This window comes from Doryrhamphus excisus, chromosome 8 (assembly GCF_030265055.1).
Source record: "Doryrhamphus excisus isolate RoL2022-K1 chromosome 8, RoL_Dexc_1.0, whole genome shotgun sequence".
Classification (NCBI taxonomy): domain Eukaryota; kingdom Metazoa; phylum Chordata; class Actinopteri; order Syngnathiformes; family Syngnathidae; genus Doryrhamphus; species Doryrhamphus excisus.
In genome coordinates, this window is record NC_080473.1 from 13,932,219 (window position 1) to 13,955,472 (window position 23,254).

General features: G+C 36.5%; 1 protein-coding gene across 6 annotated transcripts in view; it reads left to right on the top strand.

Annotated features, from left to right (window-relative positions):
- sphkap (SPHK1 interactor, AKAP domain containing) overlaps nt 1–23,254 on the top strand; it is a 120,586-nt gene that overhangs the window by 20,730 nt on the left and 76,602 nt on the right. For 4 of the 6 annotated variants that reach the window (XM_058079040.1, XM_058079039.1, XM_058079043.1 and 1 more), the window contains one exon: nt 6,636–6,895. The exons of the other annotated variants lie outside the window; for them this stretch is intronic. The gene's annotated coding sequence lies outside the window, so the exon portion shown is untranslated. The remainder of the gene's footprint in view (nt 1–6,635; nt 6,896–23,254) is intronic. 6 annotated transcript variants of the gene reach the window in all.

Below are 23,254 nucleotides of genomic sequence, written 5' to 3' on the forward strand. Positions count from 1 at the left end.
CTTATTCCGAAAGAAAAGTGCCAATCCGATGGAAGCCTCATGGTAGCCTATTTGGAGTTTGAACCGAAAGACCATGACAACCAATCGGACGAAAGCAACAATAGCCACGTATACATGGACCCAAATATTCCAATTCCATTCGGGTTATTTGCTCAAATGGAAAGATTCTAACCTTTGTATACACCTCATTCCGAAAAAAAAGTGCCAATCCGAATGAATATATAATCGGATTCACAGGGGTGGAATATTCCTTTCCCGAATCCGATTGAGGTATCTTGTACCCGCTCAATCGGAAAGTTGTCAGACTGCGTTCTTCTTCGTGGTGTTTTTCTTCTTCTGTTGTTTATTGGCGGTTGGCAAGCAGCTTTGGTGTGCATTAGCGCCATCTGTGGAACAGAATCTAAACCCTTCTATACGCCATTCACAAGTCCACTTTTATTAAAAAAGAAAAAATATATCTATATAAAACATGTGCCGAGCTTAATTATAAAATATGAGCAAGATTGAACTTTATCTTTTCCTGTTCCCGGGTGCGTTCTGTCAGCGAATGCTGAGATATGACGGAACACGCAGATCGAGATGTTCTTCGATTTTAAAAAAATGGAGGCCAGCAATCGGCACTGGACTGCTAAGGAAAGTTTGTTTTTGATTCAAACTAAATTTCAAGACTAGACGAAGGAAAAACTGGCAATACGGAGTTATTCCAACAAGTGAAAGAAAACCTCGACAAAGTCGGTATCACGTGATGTTGGTGTTTACGCTTTACTGGGCATGCCCCATTGACTATTCTGGTTGATTATAGCGCCGCATGTAGACAAGAGATTGGAATATTCCTTTCCATGTATACCATTGCTTTCGGAAAGGTCATTCGGAAAGAGTGGGGGCACCACAAGGATTTTGACGGGATACCAGCCCGTCGCACACTGATCATCATCTCAAGTCAGAAACATGTGTAAATCCCAACATGGCCCATCTGGGGTGTTTTTGGGGTAAGGAACCAACGAACCACTGAAACCAGAACCGCTACCGATTACAGAACTAGACCGTGGTCTAGTACTGCGGCAAGGCAGTAATGTTTCAGTTCAGGTTTGGCTGATCAGATGTCCTACAGACTCAATTACCCATCCTATCGTCAATCAACCGTCCCAAACATCCAATACACCCGGTGAACAGAATACTACATTCGGAACAAACATTGAAAAACATGTTTTATGAAGTATTCTATAGCCACCACAAGAAAAAAACAAACAAAGTGAGCATGTAAGTAAATATTATGTTTTATTTTCTATTATTATGTCAACTATATTGGTAATACAAGTGTAAAGGTGATTATTGGGTGTTATTTAATTAGGTTTTCTATGCTCTAACTCTGAAAAAATTCCATTTATAAATAAGGAATCTTACTTTGGCGAATTATTGTTTGTCTATATGTACCCGAAGTCAGCTGGGATAGGCTTCGGCATACTTCTGTGACCCTAGTGAGGATAAGCAGCATAGAAAATGGATTGATATTGGAATACTACTTTGCAGAAATTCACTTAACCAATTAACTGCGATCAAAGAAGGATGACTGCATTCAGGCTTAGAGCCACACAAAAAATATATATATAAATATAAAAAACAAGAAATGTCAAATGTTCAGATCAGATAAGAAGCTATCATACAACAATCATACAGTAATGGAATCCTCATTGGAAAAAGTTCTGACCTGAGCTTTAATCCATAGAGTAATTCACACACAGTAATTAAATGCGTCATAATAAATTTTAAATCCCTGTTTTCTCTCTCTTTTTCAATGCCAAGTCCCAATCCCAGTCTCTACAGGAAGCATTAAGAAGCGAGTTTCTCCATGAGCGTAATTACATAGAGCAAAATTACCAAGCAGGCCAATAACAAGCTATTGTATGTTCCTCCCAAATCTCAGTTATGAATAGAATTTGGAACAATCTGCATCATCAAAGTCCACTCCAAAATATGGTCCTGCCTTTCAGAACCGATCAGAAAAAAAAACATGACATGCTTCAGGTCATTAATTTGAAGAAAAACGTCAAGACTGCAGCAATATTGGCTTCTATCTTCCATCTGGTGTTGAGGCTAAATATGGAAGTGACACGGACCCTCATAGGACCATCCGTCATACACCAACCACAGGGATGTGCAGAGTGCTTGAGTGACATTTTGCATGCATGTCAATACTGTATGTGTGTCTGTGTGTCCGCTGGGGATATTATCCACAGAGTGTCCACAGAAGCGACCAGACATGCAGTGGACAACGATAGGGCTTCATGGAGCTGGTGTGCAGTGGACTAAACAGGAAGTAATATAGCAGCCTACAAGCCGAAGCTTGCTTTAATGAGCTTTAGCGTGTGTAACACAAATAGCACTAAATCTAAATTTGGATCAGCAGCAAACCTTATGAATATGGCCAAATTTTCATCATTTAGATTCGTACATTGTTCACAGAAATGTAAAAAAAAAAATGGCGCTATCTGACAATGGGTATCATCATTTACTAATGGGCTCCAGTTTCCCTGTGACACTAATGAGGACAAGCAGTATAGAAAATGACAGTGACGGGTCAGGTTTCGGCATAACTAAAAAAAGATAACTAAAAAAAAAAGCAGAATATGGTAATTCACAAATGTTTTCATATACTTCCTAGAACCATTCATTCATTCATTTTCGACCGCTTATCCTCACAAGGGTCGCGGGGGTGCTGGAGCCTATCCCAGCTGTCTTCGGGCGAGAGACGGTCCAGGTAAACCATGGACTGGTGGCCAGCCAATCACAGGGCACATATAGACAAACAACCATTCACACTCACATTCATACCTATGGACAATTTGGAGTCGCTAATTAACCTAGCATGTTTTTGGAATGTGGGAGGAAACCGGAGTACCCGGAGAAAACCCATGCATGCACGGACAGGAGAACATGCAAACTCCACACAGTGATGGCCGAGGGTGGAATTGAACTTGAGTCTCCTAGCTGTTGAGGTCTGCGCGCTAACCACTCGACCGCTGTGCAGCATAGAACCATTCATTTATTTGAAAATCGAAAAACATTTGTGTTCTTACCTTTTATTTGTTTAGGACAGGGGTCTCAAACTCAATTTACCTGGGGGCCACTGGAGCTAGGATCTGGGCAAGGCTGGGCCGCATCAGGTTTTCCAAAAAAAAAAAACAAAAACAGAAAAATATCCAAACTTTTTCAGTGCTTTGGTTCCAATTTTCTACAATAAAAGCCCTGATAAAACATTCCACTGTTCTCAAATATCTTAATTTTTATTTTTCTGCACAAAACAAGATGAAAAATAAATAAACAAATCAAGAATAAAGAAAATCAATCAATCAGTAATAAATAAATAAATATAATAATAATAATAATAAAACGGCAAATAATAAAAACTTAAGAAGCCACATATAGTTGGTGGGTAGACAAATTATTTTTTTCAGATTAAAATGAACAAAGCATTATTAGAGCCCTGTAGACATGACAAAACACGACTATAGTCACATTTATACTCTTTTTATTTACAACATATTGCGCAACTGCAGGGTCTTGAGACACATGCTAACTCGCAAACTAGAGAGCTAACGACCTAAACGGTAGCCTTCAAGTTATTTCCTTTAAACTTAAATAGCCAAAAACTTACCACTTCCACACGGATAGGGAGGATAACTATTAACAGTTATTTAACCTTTAACATGAACATTAATCAAACGTAATAATTTTTTCTGGGTACATGATACCATACAGCATCCATATCAAACTTGCGGGCTGCACTAACATTAAACTTTCATATCAAGGCGGGGGCCTCAAACTAGTGTCCGCGGGCCGCGTGTTTGAGACCCCTGGTTTAGGAAGTATACAATATTTCCTTCTCCAGGAAAAGTTCTGAGACTTTGTTGTAAAAGTCTGAGTTTGGGTATATAATCCCCCGTTTTGACAGTCAAATTTGTTCATTTATTCAGCAGAGCATAAAAATACTTTGCATGCATTCGATTAACTGTTAATTGGTGCTAGCGGAAAGAAAAACAAAACAAAGCAGAGATGCTGACTTTTCCTCTGAAAATAATGAATAGTTGTAATTTTATGAAAATTAGGTTGTGGAAAAAGTTATGATGTGACGAGAATAAAGTCAAAATATTATAGGACTAAAATCACAACTACCTGCGATTGGCTAGCCACCAGTCCAGGGTGTACTTTGCCTCTCAACCGAAGATGCCTGGGATAGGCTCCAGCACCCCCGTGACCTTCGTGAGGATAAGCGGTAGAAAATGAATGAATGAATGAATGAATGAATATTATAGCACTAAAATTAAAATTACCTGTGATTGGCTGGCCACCAGTCCAGGGTGTACCCCGCCTCTCGCCCGAAGACAGCTGGGATAGGCTCCAGCACAACCCCCGAGACCAACGTGAGGATAAGCGGTAGAAAATGAATGAATGAATAATGAAAAGTTGTAATTTTATGAAAATTAGGTTGTGTAAAACCTCATGATGTGACGAGAATAAAGTCAAAATATTGTAGGACTAAAATCACAATTACCTGTGAAGTCAGCTGGGATAGGCTCCAGCATACCCACGTGACCTAATGAGGATAAGCAGCATCGAAAATAGATGTGGCCTGTAAGGGTAAGTAGGGCGTAGTGGATGATGAAGGGAAAGAAAGGGGAAAGAGAGTGATAAAGCGGATGGATGGATGAATGAGAGAAGGCAAGACTGAAGTGTGTGAGAAATCAAGAGGAAAAGACACGGGCAGGCGAGGTGTCCCGCTTGTAATCCTGTTGGCGACAGTGAGATCAGGCTGACATTGAAGCAGTCACCTCTGATGGGATTTTTCTCTTTGTTAAAAAAGCTGCAACACCACTTTGATTTCCTATAATTGAATCAGATTTCCGTGCCACCATTGACCTGCTATTTGCTCTATGTTGGCGTCACTTAAGGTATCTCCTGTTTAATTGGATGGATTACTGTCAGCCGTGTTTACACTTGCCTTAATTTGCCCTAATTTGCCAAGGTAATGCATGTCATTTATTGGCTGAAAAGCATGACGCCTAGTTTGAACAGTTTGCTTATGTTTACACATAGCATTATCACAAAAATGACCATGCTCCCATGGAACTTTTTTTAGTCTCAGTCTGTGTGTGTCTTTTATTCTCTCATATGTGTGAGAAGGATTCCTAAATCTTGAATCAACTCTGTAAGAGTTTAAGTCCTTGAGTAAGGAAGTCAAACAATGCACAACGATGAGCCAATTCAAGAAACAATACAAGCAGTTGATGTTTGCTAAATACAAGGATGAAGAGTCTTGAACCAGTCATGATGTGCTATATATATCACTATATTGACACTTACTATGGTACCCATTATCACCTAATACTTCGGTACGTGACAAAAATAAAATTACATTTTTTTTTAATATAATAAAAAGAGAAGAGGACCAAGCACGGAACTTTGGGGAACACCTTGGGGTAAAGGGGCTGTGGAGGAGGAGCAGCTATTCATGTGTTTACTATAGTACCCATTATGTCATTGTATGGTCATATCAGCTCGTACTTCGGTACATGTCCAAAAAAATAAAAATAAAAATAAAAATAAAAATAAAAATAAAAATAAAAATAAAAATAAAAATAAAAATAAAAATAAAAATAAAAATAAAAATAAAAATAAAAATAAAAATAAAAATAAAAATAAAAATAAAAATAAAAATAAAAATTAAATGAAAAAGAGAAGAGGACCAAGCACTGAACCTTGGGGAACACCTTGGGGTAAAGGGGCTGTGCAGGAGGAGCAGCTATTTATGTGTTTACTATGGTACCCATTATGTCATTGTATGGTCATATCACCTAGTACTTCGGTACGTGTCCAAAAAATTAAAATTAAAATTAAAATTAAAATTAAAATTAAAATTAAAATTAAAATTAAAATTAAAATTAAAATTAAAATTAAAATTAAAATTAAAATTAAAATTAAAATTAAAATTAAAATTAAAATTAAAATTAAAATTAAAATTAAAATTAAAATTAAAAAACTTGAACTATATTAGGAAAGCAGGAAGTGAACAAATTAAAAGTATCAGATGGAGAGGTAGGATTTAATAAGCTTTGCTTCTTCCTACTCCTTTTGGACATGTGGAACTGTGAACTGATTATGGGATGCACTCAATTGTAATCTGATGCATGTTACCATTACCACTACCATTACCATTACCATTACCATTACCATTACCATTACCATTACCATAAGATAAAGAGACCACTTAAGTAGCTACAGCAAGTGTTTTTTAATCAAAGAGGAATGGACCAATTCCCATTATCAAGCCTTCCTCATTCTGGAGGACTAATCCTAGCATGCTGTGATGTGTGTGTGTGTTGCTGGGGTTACGCCTTGGAGGTCATACCAAGAAAACCATCCATTGTCGATATGGACCATAGACACATACAGTATATATAAAAAATCCCTCCCCCTGCCTACACCAACCAAATGTCAGCAGCAGCACAATGCTCAAAAACATATTTTAAAGTCTCCAGGGATATGAGTTCACGGAACATTAGGGTAAATGGAGTGTTGTTTTGGTAATTGGTTTCCATACCTCATTTCCCTCTTTTTGTCTTTTTCTTTTTTAACAGACGTGCTCGTGTGTGCAAAACTACTGAAGTCGAGGTTTTTGAGAAAATTCTATTTTTGTGAATTGGCACTATCCCTAAGTACGAAGACAAATGAGCCTGGACTCTATCAGCTGGTGTTTGGGGATGACTGTGGACTTATCATAGACAGCCAAGGAGCCCCAGGATCCCCTGGCTCATCACCAGGCAGCAGATTACCTTCTCCTTTTAATCTCTTCATTGTTTACTGACGCACAGAGGGGCGTGCACCGATAAAAGCTTTGGTAAGTCTCTTTCTTAAAAAGATCTACGTACTTGGCCTGTGTAGCACCGAACGATTTATTGTCTTGGATCAGGTGCTGATCGACAACCTTGTTTACTAATCGGTCAATTGCTGATTAGGATTTTATCTACGTTTGTTTTACATTTTGCATGCTTTCCATTTGTGTTTTTTTGTTTTGTGTTTCTATGAGTGAGCTCCTCTTTTTATGGTGGAGTGAATCCGATGGAAGCCGCATGATAGCCCATTTGGAGTTTGAACCGAAAAACAATGTGAACCAATCGGACAAAAGCAACAATAGCCACGTATACATGGACCCAAATAGTCCAATTCCATTCGGGTTATTTGCTCAAACGGAAAGAGTCTAACCTTTGTATACACCTCATTCCGAAAGAAAAGTGCCAATCCGAATGACTATATAATGGGATTCACAGGGGTGGAATATTCCTTTCCCCAATCCGATTGAGGTATCTTGTACCCGCTCAAACGGAAAGTTGTCAGACTGCGTTCTTCTTCGTGGTGTTTTTCTTCTTTTGTTGTTTATTGGCGGTTGGCAAACAGCTTTGGTGTGCATTAGCGCCATCTGTGGAACAGAATCTAAACCCTTCTATACGCCATTCACAAGTCCAGTTTTATTAAAAAAGAAAATATATATCTATATAAAACATGTGCCAAGCTTAATTATAAAATATGAGCAAGATTGAACTTTATCTTTTCCTGTTCCTGGATGTGTTTTAAGTTTTAAATTATTTTAATAATTACTAAATTATTATTAATTATTAGTTATTAATTATTTATTAAATATTATTAAAATGTTATTAAATACTATTATTCATAATTATTATTAATAATTATTATTATTCATAATAATTATTATTAATTTATTTTAATTTATTTATAATTTTTATTCATTTTATTTATAATATTTATAATTAAAAATTATTAAAATAATAAATATTATTAAAAATAATTATCATTAATAATAATTATAATAATACATAACAAAAACAACAATAATAATAACAATACTAAAAACAATAATAATAACAATAATAATAATAATAAATAATTATTACTTTTTATTATTATTATTTTAATAATTTTTAAATGATAACATATTATAAATAAAATAAATTATAATATTATACTTTATATCTTCCTGTTCCCGGGTGCGTTCTTTCAGCGAATGCTGAGATATGACGTAACACGCAGCTCGAGACGTTCTTCGATTAAAAAAAAAATGGAGGCGAGCAATCGGCACTGGACTGCTAAGCAAAGTTTTTTTTTGATTAAAACTAAATTTCAAGACTGGACGAAGGAAAAACTGGCAATACGGAGTTATTCCAACAAGTGAAAGAAAAACTCCAGGAAGTCGGTATCACGTGATGTTGGTGTTTACGTTTTACTGGGCATGCCCCATTCACTATTCTGGTTGATTTTAGAGGTGCATGTAGACACGCCATTGGAATATTCCTTTCCATGTATACCATTGCTTTCGGAAAGAGAAAAATTCCTCATGTAAACGTGGCTAATGAACACTTGGCCTAAATTCCAAACATCATGTCAGGATGAGGCACCATTGGCAAACACCCTCCTTACAGTGAAGCATGATGGTGGCACCATCCTAATGTGGGAACGGCAAACATACAGCATACTTGGAGGGACGGAAGACGGCTTTGGCGAATGTAGCAGCCATCTTTTATGATCTCACGATACACTAGTGCGATCCTCAGAGATGTCCCAGATCAACAGTTTGTAGAAGAATCATTTTATTCCTACATTGTGAAACACTGAATAACCTTATTCTACTCTCCATTGGCTCCCTCACAAAGAGTCTTTACCTAGAATTGGATTTTTAATCTTCCAAGATGGAGTGTGCTGTGTCTCCTTGTGACTGACCGCTTCCAAATATATTGCATGAGGAAAGGTCGTGGCCTCTAGGCTGATCTCAAATTGCTTTTTTGAGAAGGGGGTCAGAGGCTGGCAGGGAATAAGTAGGGCTGTCGAGTGCCACAAATCTTTTCTTCTTGTCTCTCTTTTTATTTTCCCTCCAGCCACCTGGGAGTCTCCGGACTACCCGAGGCAAGTACTAGGATGAGATGTAGGATACAGTTGTCCGTCACAACATCTTGGTTCATAATTTATGTAGTTTTTGCCATAATTTAAGCATTTTTCCAGCATGAAAATGGCTAAATTAACGAAACTACAACTATTAGGCTAGATTTAAAATGCTAGTTCGAACCTTTTGAATATGTGTACGTTTATATATACATAGGTATTTTTATTTGTATTGATTTTGGTTGATTTGTTGTGCTTTGGATGTTTTTCATGTTCAAAATAAAGAATCTTTTTTTCATTAAAATACAGCAAACATTTGCATATTTCAGACATAGTTGGAAGTGGTGCTTAATCATGATTAATCGTGATTAATCATGATTAACTAATCATGGCAAAATTGATTAATCTGATTGATTTATCGTGATTAAGCAGATTGATTAATCTGATTGGTTAATCGTGATTAATCACAATTAATAATCATATTTTTTAAACCCTGATTAATCTGATTCATTTTTTTAATCATTTGGCAGGCCTGGTTCAGAAACAGGTTTTCCAAGCTGTAAATAATAAAATATTCAATTAATAAAGAAGGAATCCTACTTTGCCAAAAATCATTAATCACTGTTGGGTATGGAATCAATTAACTGTTATAAAACAAGGGATTTCTGTAGTTTGGAAAGAAACCACAGTCACAAAAAAAACTGTCACACCAACGTTGTTCCCATTTTTACCTTCCCAATGCAGTACATACTGGGGACAATTAGAAGGTAGCCAATAATTTCATATAAATATGATAATTGCCCCGCTTTGACACACACAATAACCAAGTAATCAATTCTAAAGCCCTGCTATGAACCTTTTTTTTTTTAATCTGTTTTATGTTTTCTAATGGAATAGTCCAAAATGAATGACTGTGAGTGTGTAGACTTTAATTAGTGGATGGATGGAACTTAGATGGATGATTAGTCTTGTGTCCCTGCATGAATCCTTCAGCTCATTGCTTCACCATGTGCTGCTGCTGCTCATTAATATGCACTGTGGAGGAACCGTGTGGAGGGGGGGGGGGGGGGGGGGCACGGGGGGGAGGCCAAAGCCATAGCAATTTCATTTCCTAAGCAGGGGCCTTTGAGGACTTCATTTCAAATGCCCTCCAACCTCAACTCAATTTGAATTGCATTTTGTGGTCCAGTGTGTACTCAATCTCTGTAAACTATGACTTTGTCTTTCCCTTCGATCCAGGATTGCTGTACTTTTGGTATTTTTTGACATTTAAGGCCCTGCTACATTAATGCTACTTGTTGCATGACATCTTTACTTTTGGGGTTTGTGTATAGCTGTGTGAAACTGTGTCTTCCAAAACATCGGAGAGTGTCTGGAAGAAGCAACTCAACAGGCTGTGATGCTCAAATGTCTTCAGTCTGTTGTGCATCATAAGCCACGTTTACATGAGGAGTTTTTCTCTTTCCGAATGACCTTTCCGAAAGCAATGGTATACATGGAAAGGAATATTCCAATCACGTGTCTACATGCGCTGCTATAATCAACCAGAATAGTCAATGGGGCATGCCCAGTAAACTGGAGTTTTTCTTCCACTTGTTGGAATAACCCCGTATTCCCAGTTTTTCCTTCGTCCAGTCTTGAAATTTCGTTTTAATCAAAAACAAACTTTCCGCAGCAGTCCAGTGCCGATTGCTCGCCTCCATTTTTTTAAATCGAAGAACGTCTGGAGCTGCATGTTACGTCATATCTCAGCATTCGCTGAAAGAACGCACCCAGGAACAGGAAAAGATAAAGTATAATATTGTAATTTATTTTATTTATAATATTTTATAATTTAAAAAATATTAAAATAATAATAATTAATAATAATTAATACTATAGATACCAATTTTAATAATTAATTAATAAATATTAATTATTGTTATTATTAATAATAATTAATAACGTAGATAATGATTGTTAATAATAATAATAATAATAATAATAATAATAATAATAATAATAATAATAATAATAATAATAATAATAATAATAATAATAATAATAATAATAATTTAAAACCATATAATTTTTTTAAATAAAACTGGACTTGTGAATGGCGTATAGAAGGGTTTAGATTCTGTTCCACAGATGGCGCTAATGCACACCAAAGCTGCTTGCCAACCGCCAATAAACAACAGAAGAAGAAAAACACCACGAAGAAGAACGCAGTCTGAGCGGGTACAATATACCCCAATCGGATTGGGGTAAAGGAATATTCCATCCCTGTGAATCCCATTATATATTCATTCGGATTGGCACTTTTTTTTTCGGAATGAGGTGTATACAAAGGTTAGATTCTTTCCGTTTGAGCAAATAACCCCGAATGGAATTGGAATATTTGGGTCCATGTAAACGTGGCTGTTGTGTGGAATCGATGACATTTAATTAAACTGATATGGTGAATGAACAACGCAATAGATCACTAGAGCCACTCCTCATTGAGATAAGAGATAAGTCACCTTGCCTGGTACACAGGTCAAGAGCAGAGGTTGACTTATGACCCCCCCCCCCAATACTATATGTGGTTGAATTATTATGCAAATGGTGTCAAAGGAAAAAAAGGAAAGAGAGCATTTCTAAAATGTTACCCGTTTCCAGACACTGTGATGACTATCAGGTAATCAGTACTTTGTGATGGACATTGACTGCGCGTTCGAGTGCTGCAAATGACAGACACCTTTTGAATTTGGTGCTAATCATACTTTATGTGTCCCCTCTTTCGTTGAGTCCTAAATTAGATCCATTTGAAGTGTTTATTTTTAGTCTACCTGTCTGAACCTCAAGCGTCCGGCAAATATTAGCATGCAGCCGCGGAGAATAATAAACGTCACATTAGTCATTCATCAAAGGAAATATAATATTTTTATTGTCCTTTGTTCAGACTTTTTTTTCTGAGCGGGAAGAGAGAGAGCAGTATGTATTTTTTTTTTCCTGTGTGTCTGCCTGCGTGAGTGCTCCAGAGGAAACGACAAAACAAAAAGTGCTTTTTAGTAGAAGGTCAAAATGAAATGGTGTTTTCTGGCTCCCAGTTGATTTGCCACCCCACACAGGAATTGAGACAACAACAAATGTTGCGAGAGTGACTCACCATGCTGTAAAAGGCGATTAAATTTGCCTTTTATTCCCCCCCCCCCTCCCTTTCTGCACTCGCCAAGTAATGGTCCTATCTCCCTACAGATCATGACCATCGTCATGAAATGTCGTGCGGTGACACCATCATCTCCTCTTTGTTGGAAATGTTCTAGTATTTTTTTAAAAGTGTTTAACCCTCTTCTTGTGTTGGGTTGGCACCGACTTGTTTTACATTTTACTGCATAAAAAGAACCACATAACATTTGTTTATTGCATCAAGGCTTTTTGACTTTGTTAGGAAACTCTATTTTAACAAAATAAAAACAAAAAAATAATTTTTACTACATTTTAAAATAGTTTGGTTGAAATTATGACCACTGTATTGTCGGTTTCGACCCGGTTATAATAATATGACTATAAAGCAATATTTTTGACTTTGTCAGGAAACTCTATTTCAACAAAAAAACAATTTTTACTACATTTTAAAATGGTGTGGTTGAAATTATGACCACTGTATTGTTAGGGTCAGTTTCGACCCGGTTATAATAATATGACTATAAAGCAATATTTTGAGCCACAACTGAAATCACAAGTGTACAATTAGCCAACACAATGACAACCAGCTCCTCTTCTCATCATGGAAGCTTCAGGGGATTCTCATTTTGGACCGCTTTTCCAGTATAATAGCAGAAAAACAAGGTCCAGTTTACATGTGAGGTGAATTCACTCATTTGACTGATGGCTGATTTCACTTTTACAATTTGGATCATGGAAAGAATGGCAAGAAGTACAGTGAACCAAGATCTGGACCTGTTCTGCTTTTTCATTTCACTTTATACTAAAGTTCTGTTGATGAAAACATCACTTTTTTTTTACCTTTTCTTGACATTAATATATATAGGTCAAAATTCACCCGAACACCATAGATCAGGGGTGTCAAACACGCGGCCCGCAGGACACTAGTTTGACACTAGTTTCCTCCCTATCCGTGTGGAAGTGGTAAGTTTTTGGCTATTTAAGTTGAAAGGAAATAACTTGGAGGCTACCGTTTAGGTCGCTAGCTCTCTAGTTTGCGAGTTAGCATGTGTCTCAAGACCCTGCAGTTGCGCAATATGTTGTAAATAAAAAGAGTATAAATGTGACTATAGTCGTGTTTTGTCATGTCTACAGGGCTCTAATAATGCTTTGTTCATTTTAATCTGAAAAAAATAATTTGTCTACCCACCAACTATATGTGGTTTCTTAAGTTTTTATTATTTGCCGTTTTATTATTATTATTATATTTATTTATTTATTACTGATTGATTGATTTTCTTTATTCTTCTTTATTTTTATTTATTTTTCATCTTATTTTGTGCAGAAAAATAAAAATTAAGATATTTGAGAACAGTGGAATGTTTTATCAGAGCTTTTCTTGTAGAAAATCGGAACCAAAGCACTGAAAAAGTTTGTATATTTTTCTGTTTTTAATAAATGCGTTGTTTTTTTTGTTTGTTTTTTTTGGAAAACCTGATGTGGCCTAGCCTTGCCAAGACTCTAGCTCCAGCCCCCAGGTAAATTGAGTTTTTAGACCCCTGCCATAGATGTTTCTTCAGTGATTAATACTTTAGTTTAAGAGATATGTTCTATAGCTGTCAGTAATAGCCAGGTAACAAAATAACCTTCAATTTATTAATATGATTCTTTTGAGGTTCATTTGACCATTTTTGGTAATTGAAATCGTGGGGTATAGTGACAAAAAAAAGGCCTACATGCCCACACCAAAACTATTAAAACCAATATTTTCATGAATGAGGAAGCCTAAGAAGGTAACCAAGAGATGAGAAATTTGATGGTAATTTATTGTTTTTAGTGTATTTTATAACTGATTTAATACATGCGTCAAAACTGACCCCTTAACATAAGAGATGATACCGGAAATCTAACACAAGAGGAAGGTTAAAACTCATATTCTCCTAATGTACAAGCAACAGTGCATCTCTTGATAGTTGTTCGTTATATATGTGCCATCACACGCTATTGACCAGGGTATCAAGTCCTGATTTTGCTTTTACTTTAAAATTGAATACCATCCTTGAAGGCAGAGAGCATTTTTTTGGAAGCTTCCCAAGATACCCTGCAGATTGCTTATTTCACGGCTCATGTGCATAATTTGACCAAATTCAGCGGTGACGGATATACCTGCGAGGGTATGTGCGGCTACCTGCATCGTCCGTTGCAAATACCTGCCTTGCCCTCAATTCCACCCTCAACGCACACACCTTGAATGACTCCTATTCTTGCAGTCTGGGCTCATTTCGGAAAAGGAGGATAAAAAGAGAGCTGAATAAACATCAGTAATGATGTTTTTGACCAGTTGAACTTATATGTTAAGTACATTGGTTGGTCATTCTACAGCCGGCTCTGTTTGTAATTCATTTTTCGGAATGGAAATAAGTAGCTCTGGGTTCAAAACTGGTTTTGGTGTGGAGTTTATATACAGTCCAAAAACATGCATGTTCGGTTGATCGGTTAAAAAAAAAAAAAAATCAGGTCATTAGGTGATTAGAAACTCTCACTTGAAGAGGTACAAAAATAGATTCAAGCCAGGGGTCTCACACTCAATTTACTTGGGGGCCACTGGAGCTAGGGTCTTGACGAGGCTGGGCCTTTAAAAAATGCATTTATTAAAAACAGAAAAATGAATAAACTTTGCTTTGGTTCCAATTTTCTACAAGAAAAACTCTGATAAAACATTCCACCGTTCTCAAAAATCTTCATTTTTATTTTTCTACACAAAATAAGATGAAAAATAAATAAACAAATCAAGAATAAAGAAAATCAATCAATCAGTAATAAATAATATAATAATAATAAAACAGCAAATAATTAAAAATTAAGAAACCACATATAGTTGGTGGGTAGACAAATTATTTTTTTCAGATTAAAATGAACAAAACATTATTAGAGCCCTTTAGACATGACAAAACACGACTATAGTCACATTTATACTCTTTTTATTTACAACATATTGCGCAACTGCAGGGTCTTGAGACACATGCTAACTCGCAAACTAGAGAGCTAGCGACCTAAACGGTATCCTCCAAGTTATTTCCTTTAAACTTAAATAGCCAAAAACTTACCACTTCCACATGGATAGGGAGGATAACTATTAACAGTTATTTAACTTTTAACATGAACATTAATCAAACGTAATAATTTTTTCTGGGTACATGATACCATACAGCATCCATATCAAACTTGCGCGGGCCGCACTAACATTAAAATTTCATATCAAGACGGGGGCCTCAAACTAGTGTCCTGCGGGCCACATTTGGCCCGCGGGCCGTGTGTTTGAGACCCCTGATTGAAGCCATCACCTTGGGTATTTGCACTCTAAACTGTGTTTTCATGGTTGCTTATGAGCATTGATCCTGTGAATACAAAATGACACAGTCGGAGGTCAACCTCATTATAGCTGTTGGTCACAGCTCCTCACATAGCTCAGCTTTGCAATTGTTCCGTTGTCGGCGGCAATTTGAAATGTTTACACGCTTTTAACCTCTCTGTGGACAGCTGATACTTAGGAATGACAGTATGACAGTTGGTAGTCTGTCCACAATTATAGGAGCCCCATTTTTTTTAAAAATAATAAATTTAATTTTTAATAAAATTAAAAAATTAAAAAATTTAAAAATTTAAAAATTTAAAAATTTAAAAATTTAAAAATTTAAAAATTTAAAAATTTAAAAATTTAAAATTTAAAAATTTAAAAATTTAAAAAATAAAAAAATTAAAAACCATCCTTACACTCTATTAGGAAAGCAGGAAGTGAACAAATGTAACAGTTACTGATTGTAAAAGTACCAGATGGAGGGGTAGGATTTAATAAGCTTTGCTTCTTCCTACTCCTTTTGGACATGTGGAACTGTGAACTGATTATGGGATGCACTCAATTGTAATCTGATGCATGTTCAAATGAAATAAAACCATTACCATTACCATTACCAATTAACATAGCATGTTTTTTAGAATGTGGGATGAAACTGGAGTACAAATAAAAAAAAATAAATAAAAATAGTAGTAAAAATTAAATTTTAAAATTTTTTAATTGAAAAAAACGACAAACCGTATTATGGAAAGCAGGAAGTGAACCCCCCCCCCCTTACTGAGGTGCGTCCTTTGGAAAATAAATGCCGCAAAAACAAATTACAGCAAACTGTGCAGAGTTAATCCTTTGATGCTGGTCTAAATTGAGCTCCCATGAGGGTACGCTGGGTTCTGGCATGACATGCTGATGATTTTTCAAATGCCAACAGATGACTTCAGGGGCATTTGACCGAAAAGGTTCCTTTGTTTATCACAGGAATTATTATAGCAAACACCCAAAATAAACTGTACCATAAATAAACCGCCAACCAGTGACTCCCTTCTATCATTTCTAAAACTGGTTCAATTACTGCATGAATTTCATTTAGAACTTCCTCACAAAGGTCACATTTTTGGACCCCAATTTGTGTTCAGTCTATCTAACTATAGATTACACTGGGGAACAATATTTTTTCAACTTTCTGTTGCATTGGATTTTTTAACTGATTCTGAATGATTTTTAGGCGCTGATTTCAAATCTGAAATTAGTTTTTGTCCATAAGCTCTAGTTTTCATGCAATTTGAGATAGATGAAATAGTCTAAATATATGAACTTACGTAACCCAAATCTATGCGTTTTGAGATTATATACATAGATTCCATTCCTGTTCCAGTTTTCAAAGGTTTGCCTTCATTAAACGATAAAGACATTGGACATGATACGAACGAGGAAGACAGTTGTGACAATGAATTGCCAGAAACTAGGTGGGAACAATCCGAGGAATGTTCTTCAGAGACTGAATCTCCCCCAGTCCCCAAGCCTCTTCACCAAACTGAACTGAATGACTTAGTTCGGGATTTAGGTCTTTCAAAGAAAGCAGCTGAGCTTTTGGCATCAAGATTACAAGGCAAAAATCTTGTTGATCACACTGTTAAAGTGTCATATTACAGAAAGCGCGACCAGCTTTTTGTGACCTTCTTTTCTGAAGACAGACAGTTTGTTTATGCCATGATATCCCAGGTCTTCTCAAAGAACTGGGTGTTCCTCACTATGATCCAACTGAATGGCGGCTCTTTATAGACAGTTCTAAACGCAGTCTCAAGTGTGTTCTTTTGCATAATGGCAATGTTTACGGGGCAGTGCCTGTTGGTCATTCAGTTCATCTGCGGGAAGACTATGATGACATCAGAATGGTCATGGAATTCTTAAAATATCGTGAGCACAACTGGATCATTTGTGTAGACTTGAAAATGGTAAACTTCCTTCTTGGTCAACAGAAAGGTTTCACCAAGTTTCCATGTTTCCTCTGCATGTGGGACAGTCGAGCACGAGACAGACACTGGGTCCAGAAGGACTGGCCTGTTCGTGAAACCCTTGAAGCAGGCATGCCAAATATCACACATAACCCAATTGTTGACAGAGATAGGATCATCTTTCCTCCTCTGCACATCAAACTAGGTTTGATGAAACAATTTGTCAAGGCACTGGATACCGAAGGTTAATGTTTCCAACACATAATCAAAGCTATACCAGGGTTGTCGTTCGAGAAGATCAAAGCAGGTGTGTTTGATTCGAACCCTCATTCGTGATGATCAGTTTGTTGCCAAGATGACCGCCTTGGAGAGGGCAGCATGGTTATCCTTTGTGGCAGTCACTTAGAACTTCCTTGGAAACAACAAGGCAGAGAACTACAATGAACTTGTGAACAGAATGCTCCTCGCTTTTCGTGCTCTCAGGTGCAACATGAGCATCAAGCTTCATTTCTTGAACAGCCACCTTGACCAGTTCCCTGAAAACCTGGGGGCTGTGAGTGACGAACAAGGAGAATGGTTCCACCAAGACCTAAAGATCATGGAAGAACGCTACCAAGGTCGCTGGGACAAAAGTATGATGGCCGACTACTGCTGGAGTATTAAACGAGATTGCCCAGATGTGTACAAACGCAAAAGTTACAAACGCAAATTCCTGCCTGACTAAAATACTGTACTGACAGAAAGTGATAAGCGTTATTAGCTGTGATTGACTCTTATCTGAAGAACGTTGTAAATTATGCTTATCTCACGTTGCGATAAAGACTGTTTTCTGAGAAACGCTTCCAGAAAAACATATGGCACTTCTAACAATGGTGTACTTTAATCTAAAATCACATTTTAATGTTCTGTTTCTTTTGCCTTGTTAAATATACTGATTTGTGGCTGACATTGCAATATCCTATAATAATGCTCGATTTTTTTCCATTTTTAATAAAAAATTAAAGATTGCATAAAATCTGTAGCTTGCAGAAAAAAACTAACTTCAGATTTGAACTCAGCACACTTGAATTGACTAAAAACAAGTCTTACTTTAAATGCAACATTTTGAGTGTTCCCCAGTGTTATTAGCTTATTTCTGACAGTCACGTTAGCCAGGTAACGTGTTTAATAGCTCATCTCAGCACTTGACACTGAAAGTCATTTGCTTCATAACAACATGAAGGTGCCCCTCCATTAGTGACTTCGAGTGTTTCATAAATCAACATTTTGAAGGTCTTGTGGACCAGATTAGCACTTCAAGTGCTCACATCATCAAAATAGTAGCTCTTCAAATTGCAAAAAGAAGACAAAAAAAAAATCTATTGTAAACCAAACCAGCCTTGCCATCCATCACCAAATGTTCTCAGTTGGTTTTACACCACAGGAACATTCGGGATGGTCCAAAAACTCTGGAAGACGTCCTTGTCAGGCGGGAACTGCAGCGTTATCCTGTTGAAAAAGCAAATGGCTGCCACACAGATAAGGGCTTTTAGTCAGGGAGGGAAGCAACATCTGCACATAACCACCGTTTGACACCCCTGCACAACCTGAACCTCAATTTTTCCACTGAAGAAATAGCACCCCAGCATAGATCAGAATGCGCCACCTCCACTGTGCCGCATGGAAAACATTTCAGATGGGATCTCCTTATCATTGGTGTGTACACTGTGTACCTGTAAGCTAATTTACCACTGCGCTTCGCCTGCGCCAAGAATAGACCAGGTCGGAGCTGGTGAGCTTTCAGTTTTTCATTTCTAGCGTGCTGTTTGGTTATGAAATTGTCACTGCGCCAAGCTGAAAATTCCCTCCACGCCCAAATTACGAAATTTGCTGCGCACAGTGGTGCGCTGGACCAAATTACTACTGCGTGGGGTGCGCCATGAAGAGTCTTGAACCAGTCATGATGTGCTATATATATCACTATATTGACACTTCCCCATTATGTCATTATGTCATATCACCTCCTACTTCGGTACATTATTTAATTTAATTTAATTTAATTTAATTTAATTTAATTTAATTTAATTTAATTTAATTTAATTTAATTTAATTTAATTTAATTTAATTTAATTTATGTCACCGCGCCAAGCTGAAAATTCCCTCCACGACCAAATTACAAAATTTGCTGCGCACAGTGGTGCGCTGGACCAAATTACCACTGTGTGGGGTGCGCCATGCGCCACGAAATGTGAATATTACACTGTAATGCTGGATGTTGGCTACTGTGGTTCATCCATTATACTGCATATCCTGTGCAGGATCCAGGATGACCTGGATCGGATTTTGTGCCTGAAATGGAAATTGTATCATGTGACCCATGTTGTGCAGGTAAACCATATTTGGAGGGGGTCACATGGTCTGTAAATTAATTCATTTCCACTTTGCTCTCGCCCCTGGGTTGGTTCGTGTCGGAGGGAATGGACAGCAATGTGATCTTGGCATATGCTTCATTTTGCCATTAACTGTAATTGGCCCCCAGTTTTAAAGTGAGCAGCTTGCGGGAACAAACATTCTTCCACAGGGAGCTAAGCTGACAGATGCTCCAGTCTCTTTTCCTCCCTTTACATCTGTCAAGTTATGACTCTCTATCTTTCTCTCTAGTTTTTACTAAATGAATCTTAAGTGGATAAAAATGGGTCAGATCAGACTGAAACAAGTGATGAACAAAATTTAGCATTTTGGACAGGCATGTTTTCAATGACGAGGTTTTGTTTTCTTGGGTATTCACCATACGTTGGTAATAATTCTTTTTTTATATATTATTATTTTTACATATATATGTTTTTTTATATTATACTTAAAAAAATTTATTATACATTTTTATATGTTCATGTCTTTGTCAAGCATTGAGATTTTGGACTTTGTTCAGTAGTCTGTGTGATGCAAAAGCCTCAAAACTTGCATCTATGTGAATTATTATCATTTATCATTGTAGAGTAGATCTACATTTCATATATTAAATACATTTAATAAGCGTGTGAGGCATATTTAGGGCTTAAAACCAGAATTGTGTTGCGAGTGAACAACGGCAATCGAAGAGAGAAGGGGAGGCTTCTGGAATTTATCAGCTTTCCATTGGTCGCCAGCCAATTGCAGGGCATAAAAATAAAAATAAAAATAAAAATAAAAATAAAAATAAAAATAAAAATAAAAATAAAAATAAAAATAAAAATAAAAATAAAAATAAAAATAAAAATAAAAATAAAAATAAAAATTATATTAGGAAAGCAGGAAGTGAACAAATTAGTATAAGTAAGTATCAGTAACAGTATCAGATGGAGTCTTGAATGTGTCATGATGTGCTATATATATCACTATATTGACACTTACTATGGTACCTATGTCATTGTACTTCGGTACGAGGTACATTATTAAAAAAAACAAAAAAAACATAAAAAAAAACTTAAACTGTATTATGGAAAGCAGGAAGTGAACAAATGTAACAGTTACTGATTGTAAAAGTACCAGATGGAGGGGTAGGATTTAATAAGCTTTGCTTCTTCCTACTCCTTTTGGACATGTGGAACTGTGAACTGATTATGGGATGCACTCAATTGTAATCTGATGCATGTTCAAATGAAATAAAACCATTACCATTACCATTACCATAACCATTACCTACTAAAAGTACACATTCACAATTCACTCTACCATTTGACATAATGTGACCATGTAAAGAATACTGCTGTGCTGTGTCATGTACTTCAGTACCAACATGTCTTATCACTGCTTGTACTTAGCTTACTTATGTAAACACCTCACATATTTTAAAGTGAGAAAGAAAACAGTCGACCTTCATATGAAGAAATAAACAGCCTGTTTATAGTCTAGAATGGCGTCCAATGTATACAGTATATTGTATCTGATCAAAGTTGTTGAGTGGGTGGCGGACTGCTGCTCCATGTTGAAAGTTAGTACTTAAAAGCAGCAGGCAGCTAATTCCCGCACTTTATTGTGCCAAATACATACATGCGTTTTTACAAGCATAAGCAAGTTTGAATATGTCCTCTCAAGACATTAAGGGAGAGTATGCTCTGCAGATAGACAATGAGTGTGATCACACCGTTTGTAACACATCCCAAGTTCCCCACGCTCGTTTGAAATCTCACTGACAGTTTTTGCTCCCCAGCTACGAGCTGATGAGTCAGCCTCGACGGAGAAAAGGGGACATTTTTTTAATGTAGTTTTTTCCTATTTGAGTCACACATCTCAGGAGACGGGGGTAATATACTGCTATATATTTATGTGTTATGTATAAAACGCAATACATTATACGGAGGCTCTTCCATAAGTGGGTCAAAAATGACCCATACTAGAATCAATGCGTTTTTATGCCAATTTTGCCATTTTGGTTAGGAATAATCACTTGTATGATATTTAGTTTTATATTTAGGAGTTGATAAGTTGATAGGAATCAAAGGTTCCTATTGAATTCCATAGAAAATGCATGCAGGTCATTTTTGACCCACTTATGGAAGGTTGGGGTAGTAACACAAAAACAAAAAAATCTTAAAATGTATAAAAGGTAAGTTAAAAATGTGAATGGCATGATATCAAAAACATGTTTTTTGAGGAATACCGATAACAATTTTCATTACGAAGATATTTCAAGAAAACAACCTGACCGGTCATTTTGGACCCACCTATGGAAGGTTGGGGTAGTAACACAAAAACAATTTTTTTTTTAAATGTATAAAAAGTAAGTTAAAAATGTGAATGGCATGATACCAAAAACATGTTTTTGAGGAATACCTGGAATATGAAACGATAAAAAAAATTTCATTACAAAGATATTTCAAGAAAAAAACCTGACCGAGTCATTTTTGACCCACTTATGGAAGGTTGGGGTAGTAACACAAAAACAAAAAATTCTTAAAATGTATAAAAGGTAACTTAAAAATGTGAACGGCATGATATCAAAAACATGTTTTTTTAGGAATACCTGGAATATGAAATGATTAAAAAAATTGTTATTACAAAGATATTTCAAGAAAACAACCTGACCGAGTCTCCTAGCTGTGAGGTCTGCGCGCAAACCACGCGACCCCCGTGCAGCCCGACATCAAATTAATATCACAAAATTTATTTTCTACACCGCTTATCCTCATGAGGGTCGCTGCCATGCTGGCAATTAACCTAGCATGTTTTTGGGAGGATTAACTCTGCACAGGAGTACAGAGGCACGCTAACCACTTGTACACCGTGCAGCCGTTAGTAAATAATATATAGTTAATATTCTAAACAACATAAAATGATCTATATGTGTTTTACATGGTAGAAGGTCATTTCCCCTTCTGTGTTACACACAAGCTCCTTTTAAAATCCTGCAATACGGAATGTTAATATCGTCCTGCTATGGAAAACATTATGGTGCATCAACGATTGCTGCACTCAATCATATCATTGTCAACATATCGCATACTGTACAGTGCTGCAGGCGTGATGCTATCATGCATTATTATCCAGACGAAGAAAGGGAGCATTTTGATTTGCCATGAAGGTCACCCTTCCTGTAATTCCTTCAACGTATTGATGGGAGTCCCATCTTGGCAGAAAAGAAAAGCGAATAAATATATCGGCCTCATATATGACTTTTTCTACCAAAATAAATCTTTCAGTATTATAATTAATAGATATTTATGCAATTCATATGACTTGTCTTCATGTTTTTTTTTCTTTCATGTTTTGCTCTTAAAAGCTGTGATATCTCCCCACACGCCCACAATGGCCTCCTTTCATCCCTCAGCATGTCATCCCTGCAAGAACTAATTACAGCCTTTAATTACACAGTATTTCCAGACAACTCAACATTGCATTGGTTGGGCCAAAA